The sequence below is a fragment of the Amphiura filiformis genome, chromosome 19, assembly GCF_039555335.1.
Source record: "Amphiura filiformis chromosome 19, Afil_fr2py, whole genome shotgun sequence".
NCBI lineage: Eukaryota > Metazoa > Echinodermata > Ophiuroidea > Amphilepidida > Amphiuridae > Amphiura > Amphiura filiformis.
The window spans coordinates 10,417,869-10,438,843 of NC_092646.1; the positions used below are offsets into that span (position 1 = coordinate 10,417,869).

Genomic DNA, 20,975 nt, shown 5'->3' on the forward strand with positions numbered 1-20,975 from the left:
CTGAAACCAACTGGGACAATATCATCATTGACAATGATATGGATAATACTTGGAATGGTTTTGTTGAAACCTTTTTTCTTTGTGTCAATAGAGCTATACCTAGTACAGTTAGGCGTTCTAGAGCCAAACCTTGGGTTACTCCTGACATTAAAAAGCTAATTTCTAAGAAACACAAGGCTTTCAATAAAGCTAAAATGTCTGATAGCAATCTACTATGGAACAAATATAAATCTCTCGAAACCAGGTTAAATGCGCTCTCAAAAGATCGTATCAAGATCACTGGCTCAACATGGTCAACAAAATGACAATATGAAAAGATTTTGGAGTTTTGTTAAGTCATCACGCTCTCAACCTGAAAATATCTCTTTTAATATTGATAACCTACCATGTACTGCTCCAGACTTAATCGCTCAGAGATTCAATGATCTTTTTGCTAGTTTCTTCACACATACTAATGATACTGTGGAAATTACATCTCCAGAACTCATAGTTGAACCCTTTTCCAACACCAGGTTTAATTCTGAAATGGTTCTAAACAGAATTAAAAAATTGGCTGCTGATAAGGCCGTCGGGCCTGATAACATCTCGGGCCGTATGTTAAAGATGTGTGCTCATAGCATAGCCCCAGTTCTTGCTTGCGTATCTTTAGTATGTCTGCTGCATTAGGCAAATTGCCCATAGGTTGGAAAATAGCCCATGTAGTCCCTGTGTACAAGAAGGGTGACCGTTCTACTTTGTCTAACTATAGACCTATTGCCTTAACGTCCGTGGTTGGTAAAATGCTTGAGGCTCTCGTTTGCGATGAGCTGAGAAGTCACCTGCTCACAAATGGTCTCATGTTCGACATCAGCATGGGTTCTCTCCAGGCAAATCATGCACCACGGCCCTTTGTGAAGCCACCACAGAATGGCTTGGTGCCCTTGATCGTCGGACTAATCCAACTGCGCGTAACGATCTTATATCCGTGGATTACAGCCGCGCATTTGATTCTATTTCACACCATGTGCTCATTAAAAAGCTTCATAAGACCTACGGCATTCGCGGACCTTTATTGCAATGGATAACATCTTTCCTTACTGGCCGTCGACAACGTGTCATGTTTCGCGGGGCTAGTTCTGAGTGGACCAATGTATTATCTGGGGTCCCTCAGGGATCTGTTTTGGGCCCACTTTTGTTTAATATATCGTTAACGATCTTCATCTTCATCTTCAGTCTCCCATATGCGCTTATGCTGATGACACGTTCATTTTAGGATCATTAAAGATGACACGGATATTACTATATTGCAATCAGATCTGGATCAATTAAACTGGTGGTCAAACAATAACGCTCTTCAATTAAATCCATCTAAATGCCAAGTCATGTGCATTAGCAGGCGCAAAAACAAACCTGTTCCTGCCTACCACGTCAATAATACTAGTCTTGCTACTACTGATAACCTTCGTCTCTTGGGTGTAACAGTCTCCAGTGATCTTTCGTGGAATTCTCACGTCAACAACATTGTCAAAAGGTGCAATAAATTACTTGGTTTTACCAGAATTGTCGCGGGAAGTAAGAACTCCTATGTTCTACTCAAACTTTACCAGTCGCTCATTTTGCCAATATTAGATTACTGCTCGCCTGTTTGGAATGTTTACAAGAAATGTAATATTGATAAATTGGAACAAATACAGCATCGTGCTACTAGGTCAATTCTTTGTCAAGCGTAGGGGGATCAATCATATGAGGACAGACTCAGAACTCTAAATCTCACAACTTTGAAAACTAGAAGGACTTATTTGTCTGTTTCATTAAGCTTGTTCATGTCTTACTAATGCCAATCCTTTCTTTTTTCCAGGTGGTGTGTTAATCTGAGACATGAAGCTTTGATTTTTAAACAATCAATCACTCCTAAAACAGATGCTTACAAAAACTGTCTTTTAGTTAATTTTCCAGTGTTATGGTCTTCAATTCCATCCGATGTCAGAGACTCATATCTCACCTGTAACAAGTCTACTTTTAAATCTCAACTCAAATCTCACTATTTGGAGCATGATGATTAATTTGTATTGATGCCTTTTGTATTTTTTGCTATATGATTTGTATGTGTGTGGTCTGCTGAGTTGGGGTCGCTGCGCCTTGTGGTGACAGTGCTCTTTTGTGCTTTCAGTGTTCCCCGGCAGCTCAGTAGACCCAATTTGTTGTTTTGTCTCAATTTTGTTGTTAATTGCCAGATGAATAAAATAAAAGAATAAAATAAAAATTCCATTTAAATCTACCATACCCCTTTGGAATATTCAAGTTCTTCCACAGGGGGAGGATGTTTTTCAAATGGAATTGGCTAGGTTTAATTATTTTGAAACCCATACTCCTATTTAGAGTGAGTATTTCAAATGAAAGTTTATACCCAGTTATATTCTATTTGAACCACATACTCCCTCTGTGGAAAACTTGAGCTAAATCTTCCACAGGGAGATTATGGATTTCAAATGGAATAGCCCAATGCCAAACATTTCTCTAATTGGGATCAAAAGAGACTGTATGGCCTACTTCCAGTGGTGTAACCAGGGGGGGGGGGGGTGCAGCATGCTCCCTCTTAATAAAACGACCATTTCCAAGAATACAGGCACTTCAAATCTTATGCAACTTGGAATCTTTAACACCAAGAACACATAAAATAACCCCAATATCAATAGAATAAGGCAGAGAATAATATATTTTGATGCAAAATGACATTTTACAGAGCTCCAAAAAAGTTGGTTGGCACTTACTCATTTTTAAGCCAAAAAATCAAAAAGAGTCTATATGCTCAAGAAATCATCTCACATCAACTTAAGCCCCAAGGTTTCTGAAACATCACCATTGTATAGCCCACCACTATTATAAAGTACTTATAAAGTACCTATTGAGAAAAAAGATGAACTATGTTTCTTATATCACAGGACTTCCAAGAACGCGAAGGCCAATTCCACATCCTGTTCTTCACCAAAGCAGAGGCCCTCTGGCACAGCGATCCACTGAAACTCCTCGCCAGGCGTACCATCATCCAGCATCTGTCACACAATACAACCTGCCAGCTGATTACACACATACCACATCCCAACTCACAAGAATGGAAGGAATACATTGAGCATTATCATCCAGCCTTTGTCATGCTCAGCGATGGGGAATCGCTGGACAAGAAGCAAGGTCAATGCACTTTGTTACGGTTGTTACTGATGTCTGCGCTAAGTTTAGATGTGGATTGTGCGTTCTGTTCACCTCTGGAGAGGTCGTTGAGAAGTGTGAATACTTTCTATGTGGAAGCACGCAGAGTTGAAGCAATCTCACACATGCCTCAGGTAAACTTGTTCATTTATAGTCTCGGTCCTAGCTGATTTGTGCTCCTTTGTCACTTAACAAACCGTCTGGCGACAACCTCATTGTACGTCTTTTCTGATTGGCTGAACATCTGAGATAAAAATTGACTTTCAATCAATTGTTGGGCTTCAGTGCATGCAGAGCTTAATGGACAGCCATGCGGTGATATAAATCCACACAATGCACATTGTGAAATGCGTTGCGAGTCGCTGATATGATGGGCAATATCAGACAATTGGCACCGCAGTGGCTGCAAGCTAGTGTACATTTAGTGTTTGCGTTATCTACAAATGTGATGTTTATGTCGCGTCCAAAGTCATCAGTCATATGGTTCCATAGCCAATTGAAAACCTTTTTATTTGGAAATTCATTAACCAATCAGCGATCATCTCTTCACGGGTTGTCGCCAGACTGTTTGTTAGTGACGGAGGAAAAGGTTAGTCTCAAAGCTTGCGCGCAGCGTTTGTAAAATCCACGATTTGACAAAAAACAAATGCGGAAATTTATTTTATTTAAAAAAAAAAAAAAAAAAAAATTTATAGTTTTTTCCAGAAAAAATCGGCGAAAATGAGACTTTTTTTTTTTATTATCATGAAAAAAAAGTCGGGAATAAAAAAAAAATATATAAAAAAAAATCGCATTTCTTGTTTTTAAATTTCTCGTGAGCTTTGAGACAAACCTTTTTTTTTTTTTGGCCTTATCATGATGTTTTGTCAAACTTTTTGTCAAACTGATCTTACAGCTGGGCTTTACTCTCAACAAAATGATAACATCTCTACTAACAACACTTTTCAACATTTTATTATTTGCACCCTTTGGCGAGTGGTCCTTAGATCACTTGTTCACACTTTTTCACTTGTTTATATAGAGATGTTGTTGTTGTTGTTGTTGTTGTTGTTGTTGTTGTTGTTGTCGTCGTTATTGTTGTATACATGTATATGAAGAGAATGTGTTGTTTGTTTTGTTTTTGATTTTGTTTTTGTTTTGATTTTGCTTTTAAAATGAAAGAGGTTTTCTGATTTTACAGGAATCTATTACGCAAGCATATGAGCATATCACACAGGGTTTGACATTGGACAGTGCAGAATGCTACAGTGAACAGGAACTACAGCAGGTGAGGAGTCATTGGGCTATTCTAGTTGAAATTCATACACCCCCTGTGGAAGACATGACCTTAATCTCCCACACAGGGAGTGTGAATTTCAAATGGGGTCACCCATTCAGTGTCGTCTGCTCCAAAATTGGGCTATTTCAGTTGAAATCCATACACCCCCTATGGAAGACATGATCTTAATCTTCCACACAGGGGGGGTGAATTTCAAATGGAGTCACAGCCAGCTCTGAATCGCGATATTCAAAATTCCTGCGTAAAATTGTCTAAGTGCAATGGCGTCATGGTTACTTGTGCTCAATTGTTGTCAGCCTTCATTGTATTACTGGGATGCCATTGCACTGGACAATTTCGGCGCCCGGGAATTTTGAATATCGCATGTTGAGAGACTGCTGTATTAATTTGTTTTTATGGTCAATATGTTTCATGGTTTCAAATAAAACCATGCGATTTGTCTTGATAATTAATTTTCTAACATAAAAGGCATAATGTTGTGATTACCAGAGTGTTCCTTTAAAAAAAAAAATGGGGGGGTATATTAAAAAGTTGTATTTTATCAGTTTCAAGTGTGTATAATGTATAAAAAAATCTCAAATTCTGGTGTGCACAAATTTTTCTCCCCTTTATTCTGCCCTAATGTATACATTTTATTAAATCATTCTTGTACCAGATAAGTGACCAACTGGAAGTTGCAGTCGAGAAATATGGCATCAGCAATGTTCAGATGTCAACAAGTCGAGATGTCATGACAGTTATAGCCTGTGCAGAAGTCATCAAGAATGGGTTGAAGGAGATGGGGGAAAATAATGAGATGGATGTAAGTTCAAAGGTTAATTTCTTCCTGAGGAGCCTCTCAAGAAAATACCATCAGAGATGTAAAGAAGACCTATAGACTACAATCACAGAAAAACATAGTTGACACACTTTGACAATATGTTGGAACTCTTCATTGCTGCTCTGAGAGTTCAGTGAAATTAGTATAACTATGTTTGATGAGAAGTACAAACTTCCCCTTTCCCCTTCCCTCCCCAATTCTCCCTCAACCAATGTTGGAGGGACTCGAGAGCCCAGTGTCAAAATTGCTTTCGTCAACATTGAATTGGGGGAGAGGGACAGCGATTTATAGTTATTATGCCAGAGTGTGCCAACATTAATTTCCTTGATTGTAGCCGTTTTCAAATAATCAACATACTAGTACTCTCATTAAAATGTTTTGTTTTTCTTGTTGACATGTTGGACAAATTTGTCGACAACATGTCGACATAAAAGTACACCCTTGACTCAGTCGAGAATGTCGATGAAGTTGAATAAATAGTCGTATATACCACAGTAAATGCCACAGTCAATGCGTATTCTATGCATTATCTTTTATGCATGACATAAGCTTTTAAGTACAAGCTAGTGAAGCTACTTACTATTAAGCGTAAGGCGACATGATTATTTTAAAGATTTTTAGTTAATTTTACCACTATTTCATTAGTACCATGTGTCATAAAAAATGTTGATAAATGCTGTAATTCAAATTTTATCTCGACAACATGCAGACATAATTGCATGTCGATGACAGCACTGGTTGACCATCATTAAACTGTGCTTTGTGAAATGACACCATAGTCAACCATGGTCATGGAGGGATTTGGAAAGATTAAAATTAGCAAAATGCTAAACACAATATATACTTCTATTGTGCTTGTACTACATATGCACCCAGTCTCGGCTAGATATTCCTTGTAGTTATTTGGCTATAACTTAGCATAATTGGGCATATGTCAATTTACATCTTTAGCCTCGCTTTCAGTTTTCCGCTTTGCTAACTCCAGCCTAATTGGAGTTAGCATAGCCAAACACCGCCAATGGCAGTGAAGTGGTCAATTATGGAAAAGGTGTATTAGGCTACAGTTCAGCAAACAACTTTGTACAGAATATAACCTGCATGTATTTTAAAGTCTAGCAACAATGTTCTTCCCATTTCAGAAAGTGTTTCTAGAAGGAGCATCAAGAGCCTTCATCCTACATGCCGTCTTGCTGCAATACCTCCCTCTAGAGTCTAGAGCACAGAATGTACCAAATGACGAGAACATTTCACCATCTAGCCACGGTCTCATGGAGAATTTTCTCTCCAAGGTTAGTATTCTTTACCCATATCAGTAGGCATGGTATTGTCTTGGAATCAGAAAAATGGCTATTCCTTTTGAAATTCACACTCCCTAGTGGAAGATTTAGCTTGTCTTCCACAGAGGGAGTGTGGGTTTCAAATAGAATAGAAAATTGGGTAACTTCCATTTGAAATACTCACTCCAGTTGTGGAAGATTTACGTAAAAGCCATAAATTTAAACCCTATCCAATTCCATTTGAAAAACATACTCCCTCTGTGGAAGATTTTTCTTCAATCTTCCACATGGGGTATAGTAATTTCAAATGGGATAGCCAATAGTATCCTTGTCCCCTTCCCTCCTCTCCCTAATCCTCATCCTTCACTTCATTCTCAACCTTATTCATCCTCTTCTTCTTCCACCTCCTCCTCCTCTTCATCTTACTCATGTTGGTGGCCTTAACGTAAAAAGTTTGAAAATGGCATAAATCGCCTTTTGCATCTGTACTCTGTCATGATCCTTTTCCTCCTTATCATATTCCTTTTCATCCTCTCCACCGCTACCTCATCCTTCCTCCTCATCTCCTTCTCTTCCCTCTCCTTTTCTTCCTTGTCATCCCCTCTTCCTCAGGTGGTACAGGACACACGTCTAATGATGTACAAGGCTGATGAAACTACAAGGCTGAAAACCCATTGAAAATAGGTGGTTATCGATTTAAAATTGAAAAAGAAAGTGATTACACATGAGTTAGTTTTTCAACTTCAGGAGAAGAATGAAAAATTTGTTTGTATGCCACATATAGTGGCAAGATATTACATAGTGGCAAGATACCACATAGTTGCTTTGTCAAGAAAACTAGCATAAAGTCACTTTGAGATGTTCTTGTTATTTATTCCTATATAGATTAACTATGCACTTGCCAAGTCGGTAGCATCATATGACACTATAAGGAGCAAGCTAACAAAGATTGAAGCCATCAAGGAAACTAAGAGCCTGGTAGATCTGATAGATGGGAGACTACTACATGTTACACTGTATCTCTTACAACAGTACACAGAGAAGGACATCAAAGGTAAGGACTAGGTCCATATATGGCGTGACATAAATCATGATGTAAAAGATCCAAATTTAGGAGAAAAACTCAAAGAGTCTGCTTTCTTGGTTAGAATGGTTGCAAATCAAGAAAAGAAGATGTTCTTACCTACAATCCTCCAAATAAGTCTTGGAACGCTTGCATGTAAAAAAACAGAAAACTGTCACCCCCCCCCCCATGCAATGTTGAGAGATGCCAATGTCTTCAGCGGTTCCCAATGTTTTGGGGGGGAAGGGTAAATTATTGTGGTAGATGTTATGTTTGTTCCCAAGCACAATATACATCATTTCCATGTTCATAAGAAATTCTGCACGGAATTTCGACAGAGTGTGCCAAGTGCTTTTTTCGAAGATTGTAGTAACAATTTGCAAGTTTGATACATAACCTGATATACCCTTTCTGATGTTTTCTTTTTAAAATTATTTTTGGTAAATGCAAATTAATAAGTATTTATACTCGGTAGCTTTCACACAACATTAAGGGTGCATTTTTTTGGGCTATCCACAAATGGCAGACATGAACTTAATTAATCTCCCGCACACGGAGTGGCCCATTCAGATAATCCCATTTGAAATTCATACTTCCTTCATGGAAGATTACAGTCATATCTTCCATAGGGGGTGTATGGATATCAACTGGAATAGCCTATTAACAGAGTTCCATGCAGACTTTCTGCAGACAACCCGACAGATGTTTTGGAGTGTAGCCACTTTTGATAATGTATTCTTAGCTGTATGTAAAAAAGATGCATGTAGCAGCCGACAAGTGCATCATTTTGATAAGGTGTACACAACTGCACATTATGTAAATACATAACTAAAAATAGACACTAGTGACAAGAGACATGATACTTGAATATCAAGCAGGCCTAGTCATATATTGTTCCTTTCTATTGATTAACCCTAACCCAACCAGAGCTCACTAAGCTCACTATTAAAACCACTGCTCGTGCATACATCCCATGTGATGTGTTATTGTTAACGCAATCAGCTTAAGTCACCTGGGGAATCGCTTGCCAGGCCAGCGTAACCCTGTGGCTAGAGGCTGGTGGTCTTCTATGTGGTATGCGAGGGGTCTGAGGTTCGAATTCTGGGGGTACAAAGTGACTTCTTTGTTCATTTTTTTTTTCATTTCTTCTTTCCCTTCCAATAGTGAAAAAACCATGGGCACGGTTGGGGTTAGTGAATACATGAATACATTTTAATCATAGGGAAAACTCTAGTCCATAAAAGGCCTGTTAAGAGAAGAGAGTTTGTTGGCATGACCACCAACATTATTGTGCTATCCTTTCTAGATGTACTAGGGAAATTGGGCTAGCCAAAGTTTAATTATGACGTAGGGAGGAGTGCTCAGATAGTTATGCACTATGGTGTTCTTTTTATTACAGCCTCATATCCAGCTGAAGTTCTCTCCAAATTCAAATGTTTGTGGCAAGTGACCTGTGCTTTGGCCATGTCAAATCTGAGTGGGGATGAACAGAAAGAGTTGGTGACGGCACCTATTCAGCTATTCCAGAATACAGATAAAGAATTAGGTATGTTGTGTTTTTGTTTTCTTTCTCACTAAAGTACATTCGTTTTAAGTCGCTGGTAACCAGTATTTTAAAAAAGGGTGTTGCTTTGAATTGATGTGATGGGATTAAATTTAATTCAATATCTATGCTGACCAACAGATCGTTCTACGGTTTCACGATTTAAATTACCATCCAATATGAATGCAGTCCGAGAAGGCATTGTGTCAAATAGCATGCATGTGAAATGTTCCAAAGGTTAATGATCAAGATGAATAGAACATATAAAACTTAATCATGCATGTATATAGGTGCGTATTAATGGCCTTTACAATATTTTCTCATGTTCTAGATTAGGCACGAGGTAGTTAGTTCAAAAATGAAAATATGAAATCATAGTACAAATAAATTACGTCTTCATTCAATCGTCTATACTAATTTTGTTCTCTTGAGAGCAAATAGAGGTATATATCTTGGTCCTATAAAGACAGACAGGAAAAGAAAGCTTAAAGTTGAATTGGAAGATTTAAAAATGCCATAGACCCCCGGCATAGGCCTACGTGAAAAGAAAATAGTTCAGTGTCCAAGAAAATGTACTTGTATATTGGCCCTACACGATAAACAGGATTTTCTTTCTGAATTGGCTGTATTTTTACGCGTAAGAAAATAAATCGCATTATCGTATGCACTCTAGCGTAAAACTGAATTTCTACTTCATCGCTGAACGGTGAGCGATTGGTATTTGACCAATAAGGTAGCGCGCTTTACCCAACGCAAACAAAAATGCCCTAACTCATTGGGTAAAATCCAGTTGCTATCGCTCAGCGAAGTAATATAAATTCAGCGTAAGTTGGGCCCTATTGGACTCATTGGAACATTCTAAACGACCCCCCGCGACTGTCAAGGTAAAATGAATTGATTATAGTACGATATTACTTGGCAACAAATTACAGAAAGGATCTTCAAGCTCATGTGAAACTTATTTGTACAGAAGTGCACACAATATCTTTTTGTCATTTGAAGTGAACCATTTTGAAGTGCCAAGTCTTCCACCAAATTGCTGCTTGTTGACATTGGAAGTGACCTTTTTTAAGTGGTCAGTGATCTTGTGCATTAATGGCCTATTCCAGTTGAAATTCACATAGGGAGTGTGAATTTCCAATATGGTTACTTGAATGGGTGACTCCATTGGAAATCTGCACCCCTGAGTGGGAGATTAATTTCATGACCTCCATTTAGAGGGTGTATGGATTTCAAATGGAATAGCGCAATGTTCAGAACCTCAAAGTCTGTTTTTTGTTTTTAATACAAATAGTTTGATTTGATTTCAGCAAGCGAGTCAGACTCTAATAACATTGACAAGGGACTTGTACCAGTGACCTCTCAGCTTTGCACAGACTATGCAGGGGATCTAGTGAAAGAGCTGGCATCAGATAGGCAAGTACATGTACTTTTGTATTATATGGCCAAGTAATAAAAATAACATGTTTCTCATCCCTGCTCACTCCGGGTTTGGATGTCGCACCAGTTTATTTCTTTTTTGTGATTTACAAAAAACACTATAAAGCAAATACATTTGTGAAGGTTGTCATTTATCCAGGTATAATTAAATATAAATTCAACAACTCTTCCTATACCTTTGTACAGGAGCCAACCGTTGTTAATCCGTGATGAATCAACACTTTTCCAGTAGCGTATACGCGAACGCAAGGTTACGCGTACGCGTTACACGTGAGCGTGTATAATTCGTCATGCCTGGAACTTATGCGTAAACACTTTCTTAATATGTTATTAAAGTAACATCTAAACACTACCGCTTTATTCTTAAGTTTTATTGCTGATATCAACCGAGAAATCATTGATCTTCTTGTAAGGTTGAGTGGCAATGACAAGCGGATATTCGAATGAAAGAATTATGTGAATTAGGCGATCTTTAGCTTGTTTTCGTTGTTGAAAGGATTCAATCATGTTTCACGTTGTTCATCACCGATTAACAACTTCGCGTCTAAGTAGCGTCTGCATAGTTTACTTCACTCGGGCAGCTAAAGCTACCCTCGTAAAGTAAACCACGCAGGCAACGAGACACATCGTTGTTGTCGGTGATAAACAACTGTGAAACATGATTGAATCCCTAAATTAAACTCATAACCATTCAGCTGGACTCATGTTTTTGAGAGGCTATGGTATCACATCTAATCCTTGATCTTGGTGCATCTTCAGGCCATCTGTTGATCTGGCAGCAATTGGTCATTGACCTGTGACAAGATGGTCTTTCTAAAGGTCATTGATTTTGAGTTATACTTTTTTACAAATATTTAACTCTTTTTTTTTTTGCAGAGAGGTCAAACTATCGTCTGCATCACCAACTGTGAAAAGGCGCACATTTGAAGAGAAATATCACTGGCATACTTTGCAACCATTACAGGATGACTTTGAACACACAACAGATGTGGAAGCAAGTGAGTCATATGGGGCTCTTCCATTTGAAATGCACACTCCTCCTGTGGAAGATTTAGCTTAAGTCTTCCATAGAGGGAGTATGGGTTTCAAATAGAATAGACAATTGGGTAACTTCCATTTAGATTACTCACTCCAGTTGTGAAAGATAGAAGTAAAGTCATATACAGGGGGAGTATGGGTTTTAGAATAATTAACACTAGCCAATACAATTCCATTTGAAAAACACACTCCCTCTGTGTAAGACTGTTACTAAATCTTCCACAGGGGTATGACAGATATCAGATGGAATAGCAGAATGAAATCAGAATAATCTTTTGATACTAATTGTGACAAAGCGCGAAAAATGACACAGGCATAAATTTCCACTTTTGCAGTAATCTCCCACACAGGGAGTGTGAATTTTAAATGTGGTTACCTGAATGGGTGACCCCATGTGAAATTTACACTCCCTGTGTGGAAGATTAAGACCATGATGTCTTCTATAGGGGTATATGTATTTCAACTGGAATAGCCCAATGTTTGCCTGTATACTATTTTGTTGAACTTAAAACATTACTATTTTGTTAAAAGTTTTGTTTCGGACTATATTGTGAATAATTTTCAGAAGTAATTAACACACATTGAAAAAAAAATGGAGAAAAATTGTTAGAAATCTATTAATTGTCAGCACAGAAATAGAGGTGAATCCGGACTCATATGTTCCATCCTGTGTATTGGCTCTGTAAGCTATGTTGGAATAATAGGGCTATTCCATGTGAATTCCACACTCCCCCTGTAGAATGTAATCTTCCAGAGAGAGTATGGATTTCAAATAGAATAGACAAGTAACTTCCATTATGAAATCTTCACTACTGTTGTGGAAGATATGGGTATAACCATATACCGTAAAAACTTGATAGTTAGCATATGTGCTTACTATCGAGCGCTTTTAAAACACGCAAACACAAAGAGCTCCATCCACAAAAGTGTAAAGGGTTTTGAGCAAATCATCGATACACAAAGTTATATACAAACAGGTAAACCTGCAAATGTGTGTCTCAACCCATTAACTCAGTTGGTAAAGCGCCATACTTTAGTACAATTTTATGTTTTCAAAAGCGGTCGATAGTAAGCACGTATGCTAACTATCAAGTTTTTATGGTATGGGGGAGGGTGTGTTTCAAAATAAATAACTCCAAATAGGTTCCAATTACATTACATTGATGGGAATTTTTCCTAATTATGCTTTCATTTCTTTTCAGGCACAGCGACAAATACATTTCGAGTCAACCCGACGGAACTCCAGAAAGAAATTGGACTCACAGGATTGAGGAAATTGTACTCGAGTCTCGGCCTTCTGGAACACGAAATCAAACTAGCTGAATCTCGAGGCGTTAACAATGAATGGAAGGCTAAGCAGCTTTACCAGATGTGGCGTGATAAGCAAGGGAGGGCAAATTACAGTCAACTTATCTTTCAGACGTTGGATGAACTTGGAATGACAGAAGCCAGAGAGAAACTTCAGGTCAAGTGGTGTGGTAGGTGTCAGTGGCCTATTCCAGTTGAAATCCATACACCCCCTGTGGAAGACATGATCTTGATCTTCTACATAGGGAGTGTGAATTTCAAATGGAACTGCCCATTCAGGGTCGTCTGCTCCAAAATGGGCTATTCCAGTTGAGATCCATACACCCCCTGTGAAAGACATGATCTTAATTTTCTACACAGGGAGTGTGAATTTCAAATGGGGGTACCTGAATGGGTGATTGCATTTGAAATCTACACTCCTTGTGTGGGAGATTAAGGTCATGTCTTCCACAAAGGGTGTATGGATTTCAACAGGAATAGCCCATTTCTATGCCAATGCCTTTTATCAGACTGACTTGGTAACAATCAATTGAATTTGACTGATTTAAACAAACTCAGTGCAAGTGTGGTGCCGATCAGCGAAATGTACGTGCGCACATCATCTGCGCGTGCAGAATATTCGAAATATTGCAGTCATCCTTCGAAGACACTATGCAATATAGTTATTTATTGTACGCTGAGAAGGCTGGTATTAAAATTATATTATTAATAGTACAGTAATAGATTTAAAATAACAGTCACAAGACTTGCTATTTGCAGAGCTGTGGTAGCTTACAACCTGCATCTACAGGTCTTATTCCAATTTCTTGGCACTTTACTACCAGACATTGATTGGTTTTGGTCAAGTGACAAAATCTTGTTGTAAACAACTGGAAGATCATGGCGTCCCCGGTCTCTGTTAAGGTTGCTGCCAGTTCTCCTTATTTGGATCACTCCCCTGACCCTTCTCCTATCTTTTATTGTATATTGACAGAAAAACAAAGCACCTCAGTCTTAAAGTCTAAGCAGAAGTTTGGCCGATACATGCAGAGGTACGGAGAGACTTTAGAAGGTGGATCCCAAGGTCTCAAACAGCAGACTATCATAGTAGAGAAGAATGCTGATGGTAAAAGCAGACAAAGCAATGCTGGACACAAGGGCCAGAAGAAAAAACAAGTAAGCTTATGTTATATTTTTGATAATTAGACAACAATAATTGCAGTGCACACCATCTATTTTGAGGTCATTGTGTGAAATCAGAGGGTTTGCTTTAGGCCAAGGTATTTTTTTGGTGACTCAAGGCGAATCATTGCGAGCACAATGCCGTCTAAAACGGCTGGGATCCATTGGCTACGGCCTAGCTGGGACCAAGGGGCAGAGCCTGTAAAGCTCCTGGATTTTACCCTTTTTATAGGCCTTTTTGAATAGGCTCTTGTATTAAGTATTCTCTAGATGAAACTATCATACATAATTTTGTTTTGTTTTTTCATGGTCAGACAGTTTATAAAGTAAAGAACATAACATGATATTTCTGGTATTTTGCAGGGAATGACAAACAAAGAGAAAATTCTTCAGGGAAAAGAACAGAAAGATAAAGGTAAGGAAGCTTATAGTAATTAAAATTAATTGTGAGAGAAAAAATTCAGGACTCAGCGGGGATTGAACCCAGTCGCTGGATTGCCAGTCCAGAGTCTTAACACTGTACTACCTGTACAGTCGGTACTTGGGCAATCTCAACTTCCAAGTCCCCATATAACTCTCTCAATGTGTCTCAGCAGCCAATTATAATATTAAATAATGAAGAAGGAGGTGGCCTATATGCTTCACTCTAGCAGGACGTTAAGTATATATCAGTGCGAGATACAAATTAATATATGCGAGGATCAGAAAAAAAACGATGCAAGCCCCGAGAAATTATGATTTAAATGACGCGTATGGGCCTTGAGCAAATGCTTATTAATAATAGACTTTACAAGTACAGGCTTTCTATAAAAAATAGCTATAAGTATATATCAGTGCGAGATACAAATTAATATATGCGAGGATCAAAAAAAAACCGAAGCAAGCCCCGAGAAATTATGATTTAAATGACGCGTATGGGCCTTGATCAAATGCTTATTAATAATAGAACATTTGTCTGTTTGCTCGAGCCCCAACACATCATTTAAATCATAATTTCTCTGGCTTGCATCGGCCTTGCATCATTGTCTTCTTCATTATTTAATATTAATTGTTACGTAATTCGCTCGAAATTGATAGTAAGTTTTCTGATAGGGCACTTTATTAAACCACCAGCAAATGTTTGGATTTTTCCTTCAGAAAAAGCGGATGCAGATGCAGGGAGCAAGTGGTCTGCCAACTTACAGGGTATCAAAACAGATGTTGCAGGAAATAAGATCAAACCAGCCCTGAAAAAGATTGATGATTTTCTGAAGCATTGCAACTCAGATGTTTGGAAAGTACAGGCTATGCTGGCTAAGATGGAATGCTACTGGCTGGCATGGAAAGGAGGTGAGGAAGCTCTTGATCATGTATATTGTATATGAATCAGTAGCGTGGCCAGTGGTAGTGGGGGTATATGGAGAGTACAGGCTATGCTAGATATTAAAGATGGAATGTTACTGGCTGGCTGGCATGGAAAGGTGATGAAGCTCTTGATCATGTATATTGTATATGAATCAGTAGCATAGCCAGTGGTGGTGGTGTGTGGGGTCTATGGAAAGTACAACTTGCTATGCTGGTATTAAAGATGGAATGCTAGTGGCTAGCATAAGTGAGCAAACTCTTTATCGTGTATAATGTATTCAAGTGGGGGGTAGTGCCCCACTGACAAAAAAAATAGTGAATGAGAAAGAGGCCTTTGACAAAAGAGAAAATCTCGAATGCAAAGCAAGAGAAAAGGTGCAAGGAGCCTGTTTCCCCACCGAAATTCATCAAGATCATGGGGCCAAAAGAGTGTAACATTGTCCCAATAAATTTGTTTTTTTGGATGCTCAAAGACTTTACAAGTACAGGCTTGCTATAAAAAAATAGCTATAAGTATATATCCCACCAATAAGGCCTAAAAAAAAATTGTTTGATTGGCGTAACATAAAAAAATTTTTAGGGTAGGTAGGTCGGGATTTTGATTTAATTCCAAATTTCATGTTACTACAACTGGATGACTGAGAACATTCATCAACATGTCCTTAATCTTCCACACAAAGATTTTGAATTTCAAATGGGATTACCTGAATGGGTGCCTCGGTTTGTAATCTTAACCCCCTAGGTAGGAGACTAATGTCATGTCTTCCATAAGGGTGTATGAATTTCAATTGGAAAAACCCATTCTAGTCATTATTATATAATCTTTATGTTTTATATTTAAGTCAATTTTTCAACTTTTTTTTATCAGAAAATTTATAAATATGCGGATTTTATATTTTCTTCAACACTGTTATTTTGTCGTTGTTATTTCTAGTGTATTTTGGCAGGAAAGGCCAAAAAATTGAGCCGAGTCTCTTCAGCGATGTGACAGACACACATCCCATGTACTATCCCATCATGCTCTTTGTTAGCTGCCAAGAAACCTTGCACTACAAAGAGATACTGAGCAAGAAACAGATGCTGCTGGTTGGGGCATTCATGAGAGGTCTTGGGTTCAACTCCTTGGCAGAAAACATTGAAAATATGGATGATAAGAAGTCTGCCGGAAACAAGGTAGGCAAAGTAGGCTTAATGTTAGAGGTTTTGTAGGCACAACAAGATTAAACTTACATAGCCAGACTCCAGTGACACTTCATTAATTTCCCTGGACCTTTGGATGCATTGTAATAGGTATAAGCATTTTACTTTGAAAAATCAATATGACAGGACTGCAGTGCTAGTTACCATGCCCCTCCATTGTACACAGGCCTGATCCTACCCAGTAAAATATGCATGAGGTGTCACTGAACAGGTAATAGTCACAAGGATGTCAAGTCTCACTGATTATGCATAATGTTCCCTGAAATGTATTTATTATAACACATTTTGACAAATTTAACAATCTCCCTGATTAAGAAAAGTTTGTAACCATTAATAAATTGCACACATTATTTTCAAAGAATCTTCCTGATTGCTTTCGGAAATTTTACCTGATACCGGGATGCAAATGTTGGCATTTCTGAGCTCAGTGTGTATAATGCTATTTTAAATCCGCCATATTATTTTATCACGCATGGATATCAATCTGGCATTTATAGGCAAATGCCCTAAATCAAACAATAATTTGTGGCCTTAAGCTTGAGCGTTATAAAGGTGTGTGCATGTAGAGCTTAGACACATAGAATGCAACAAGCATGCACTCGACATGCATACTTGGCGGAATTGGGCCTCTTGAGTCTAATGTTGAGTCTAAAAAGAGAGCATGGCCTGATGTTCTTTTGTGTTCTTTTCATAAAAGTGGTTTCAGAAGCCTCCATTTCTAGATAAATGCAGCATTAACATGACATGTGACAATATTCAGCTTCAATATGTAGGGCACTGGGTGAAGAAAGGTGAATGAACAAGTGATATAATTGTTGATGTAGAATGCCACATGTTATGAAGCATTTCTCTTTTTCCTCTGGTTCATTCAAACCACTCTTCAGTCAAAACCCATCATATCCAGATTTATGCAGCATTGGCATGACAAGTACTAGATTTCAACTTTAACTTGTAAAAGTTGTTTAATAAAAAGACATGGATCCCTTTTTGATATAGCGTGCCACATTTTATGAACAAATTCTGTCTTTTACTAGGGTTCTCTCAAATAAACTCTTCAGTCATGCAAAGCTTGTCATCTCCAGATGAATACATGTATAATTGCCATGAGGACAAGATTTCAGCTTCAGTTGGTAGGGCAGTGGATGAAGTAAGATGAATACAGAGACATGGATTCAGGCTTTGAGTTTTAAAAAATTGAGGTGTGTGATAAATGGCACACCTCAAACTTGTGAGGAGTGCTATTTTGTGAATGATGAGTGATTGCCACAACTCACCATACGAGTGCAAGTGTAAGCTTACAGATTAAGGAGTGTGATAAATCGCACTCCTTATGATCATTTAAGGAGTGTGATCGCACTCGCACTCTTTAAAACTCAAAGCCTGATGGATGCCATATAGAATGCCACATTTATGAATCGCAATTCTTTCTTTTGTCAGGGTTCTCTCAAACCACTCTTCAGTCAGAACCCGCCATCTCCAGATGAATGTAGCATTGATATGACGAGTACAAGATTTCAGCTGCAATTTGTCGGCCAGTGGCTGAAACGAGATGAACGCTCAGACAAAGATCCGAGGGTTGCAAATTTTATACCAGACACATGGCAGGTAAGGGTACAAAATGTATATAAATTTATTATTCCAAGCAAAATGTTAGTTCGGAGTTGGTTTGTAGGAGTCTAAGAACCATTGTGATTGGTTATAAAGAGGGCTATATCGTGTAATGAGCCAATCAGAGATATGGTAAGAATAGTGAGTAGGGCTGAAGGGGATTAAGCTTTAAAATTGCTTAGAGATCTAAAAGCTCTGTTTTGATTGGTTACCCAGATGATTATGTCATATAATTAACTAATCAGGGGCACAGTAAGAAACACTTGGAGTTAAATAACATACAACGCCTGTCGAACGTGTGCTTTTGATTGATTGATTGATTGATTGATTGATATTTTGTTTTATTGCCAATTTGTGGCCGTAGGCCAAATTACATACAATAAATTACAATATAAAAATACACATAAGAACGATTAGAATTAAATATTTAAGCAAGAATTGCACAAGATATATGGGGTTGCGGTGTACGTGCGAGACTCTTCACTGCTGCGTACGCTTTGCAAAAGTCTTATGGCGCATTGCTAGAAAAGCACAAGAAACAAAAATGCACTTTTTGTGCATGCGTTTACAGGGAGAACCTCGTTTTGGTAGCAAGATGGTGGATCCTATGCATCATGTGGAGAAAGTTCTAATTAGTAATGTTTGTTTGTATGCAGAGAAAACTTCTAGATGCTGTAGATAGTGATGAGTCTGCACTAATAGTAGCACCTACATCGTCTGGGAAGACGTTTGCATCCTATTACTGCATGGAGAAAGTATTGAGACGGAGTGATGAAGGAGTGGTTGTCTATGTATCGCCAACTAAGGTACAAGATAATGAATTTATAAAGGCTGCTGTGCAAGCCTTGAAAAAAGTGGGTGCAGGGAGCAAATTTGCTCTCGTAAAGCCACCAATTGCTCCTTGTCCTTGTTAAATTGACATGAACCAGGAGCAATTTTCTGAAACAAATTGCTCCTGGTTCTAATTTTGCACTTGATGCAATAGTGCTGTGTGCTGTATTGTATATGCAGAAAAGGATGAACTATTTCAAAATTGCTCCTGTTTCTTTAGAAATTGCTCCTGGTTCTTGTAAAACCCCAGTGAACCAGGAGCAACGTTCAAAAACAAATTGCTCCTGGTTCCAGTTTGCTTATTTCAAGGCTTGCTGCTGTGTGAAACAAAAAAATTGAATTAAAGGGCTATTCCAGTTGAAATCCATATGTAACCCAATCTGGTCCATGGGGGCCAAAGGAGTCATTTTTGAAAATTGAGTCACTGTAATTATTACATTCCACATACAATAGGCTATCATTTACTGAAAACACTGAAGGTCTAGCATACTTGGATCTAAAGTTATGAAGTTTTTTGATGTCTATTTCCTTATGTATTTTTTTTTTACTCCATTTTACCTTTATCTCTGTTTTAAATTTGCCGCCTTTGGCCCCCATGGACCAGATCATGTCACATATACCCCCTATGGAAAACATGACCTTAATCTCCCACACTGGGGGTGTAGATTTCAAATGGAGTCACCTATTCAGGTAACCTCAATTGAAATTCAGACTCCCTGTGTGGATGATTAAGAGCATGTCTTTCATATGGATTTCAGCAGGAATAACTCTTCGCATGCTTCGAAAAAAAATTGGCATGTAAGGATATGAGCCCTTTGCAGATTTTGGTAGGTACATCATCATCCTCGCCATCATTATCATCAGCAGCAGCAGCAGTTGGCTGCAAAGTTTGTAGGTACAAGTACATATTAAACCCCGGGATTTAACCCCATGCACTAACAGCCAAATAACTGATTTATTTATTTTTTCCAGGCCCTCATGAACCAAGTATCTGCCACAATCTACGCACGCTACAACAAAAATATGCCACCAGGAAAGGTAGTATGCGGTGTGTTTTCAAGAGATTTTAGACGCAATGCACTCAACTGTCAGGTAAGTCTTTCTTATCGTCAATCTTGAAGAGAAGAGCAGTGATACATCTTAATTGAGTGTTCTATGACTTGCATAGTTGATCCACTTTATAACATTCTCTGCTGTTGTAACCCTCTTTGTGATTTCAGAACTCTTGGGTAAAAAACCCAAATTTGATATAGAATGGCATGCACGAAGTTGTTCGCAATGCTTACGCTAGTTGTGCATTGCGTAATTCGTGACTGGTGCACGCTTGTGTGAATTTACGCGAACGTGATTTGGGACTTTATTGAATCGTGCAGTATATAACAAAAGCCTAATAATTTCTGCCTTATATAAGCCGAACAAACTTAAACTTGGGCCTAGTCAGTAATACACAATGTGATTGCAGTATGCGAAACTGAAGTGTGATTGTAAACAAGTTTTGTTACTTTTAGAGTTTTCATAACAGTAAGATAAATAATGTTTAACTATATTGTGTCATTATTTTATGGTAGTGGATACTGGCTGCACCGGCATCCATCTTTCAAAGTATGAGATCTGCATATATCCTCTATGGCACGAAAGAGGATAGTAAAAACAGAAATTCCTGTCATTTATTCTCTAAATTAATAATGACCCTAATTCTGTTTAATAGATTCTGGTGACCGTACCACAGTGTTTAGAGATACTGCTGCTTTCTCCATGTCGTCAGGAATGGGCTAAGAAGATTGAATATGTCATCTTTGATGAAGTAAGTTGCGTTTGCATACCGTAGATAAATAGTTTAAAAATATTTTAGAAAGTATTTCAGTGTTCCTAAATTC

At 38.2% G+C, this 20,975-nt stretch overlaps 1 pseudogene; it reads left to right on the forward strand.

The window, feature by feature from the left end:
* The window catches only part of LOC140140375 (probable ATP-dependent RNA helicase DDX60), a 64,915-nt pseudogene that overhangs the window by 5,472 nt on the left and 38,468 nt on the right, over window positions 1-20,975 (forward strand).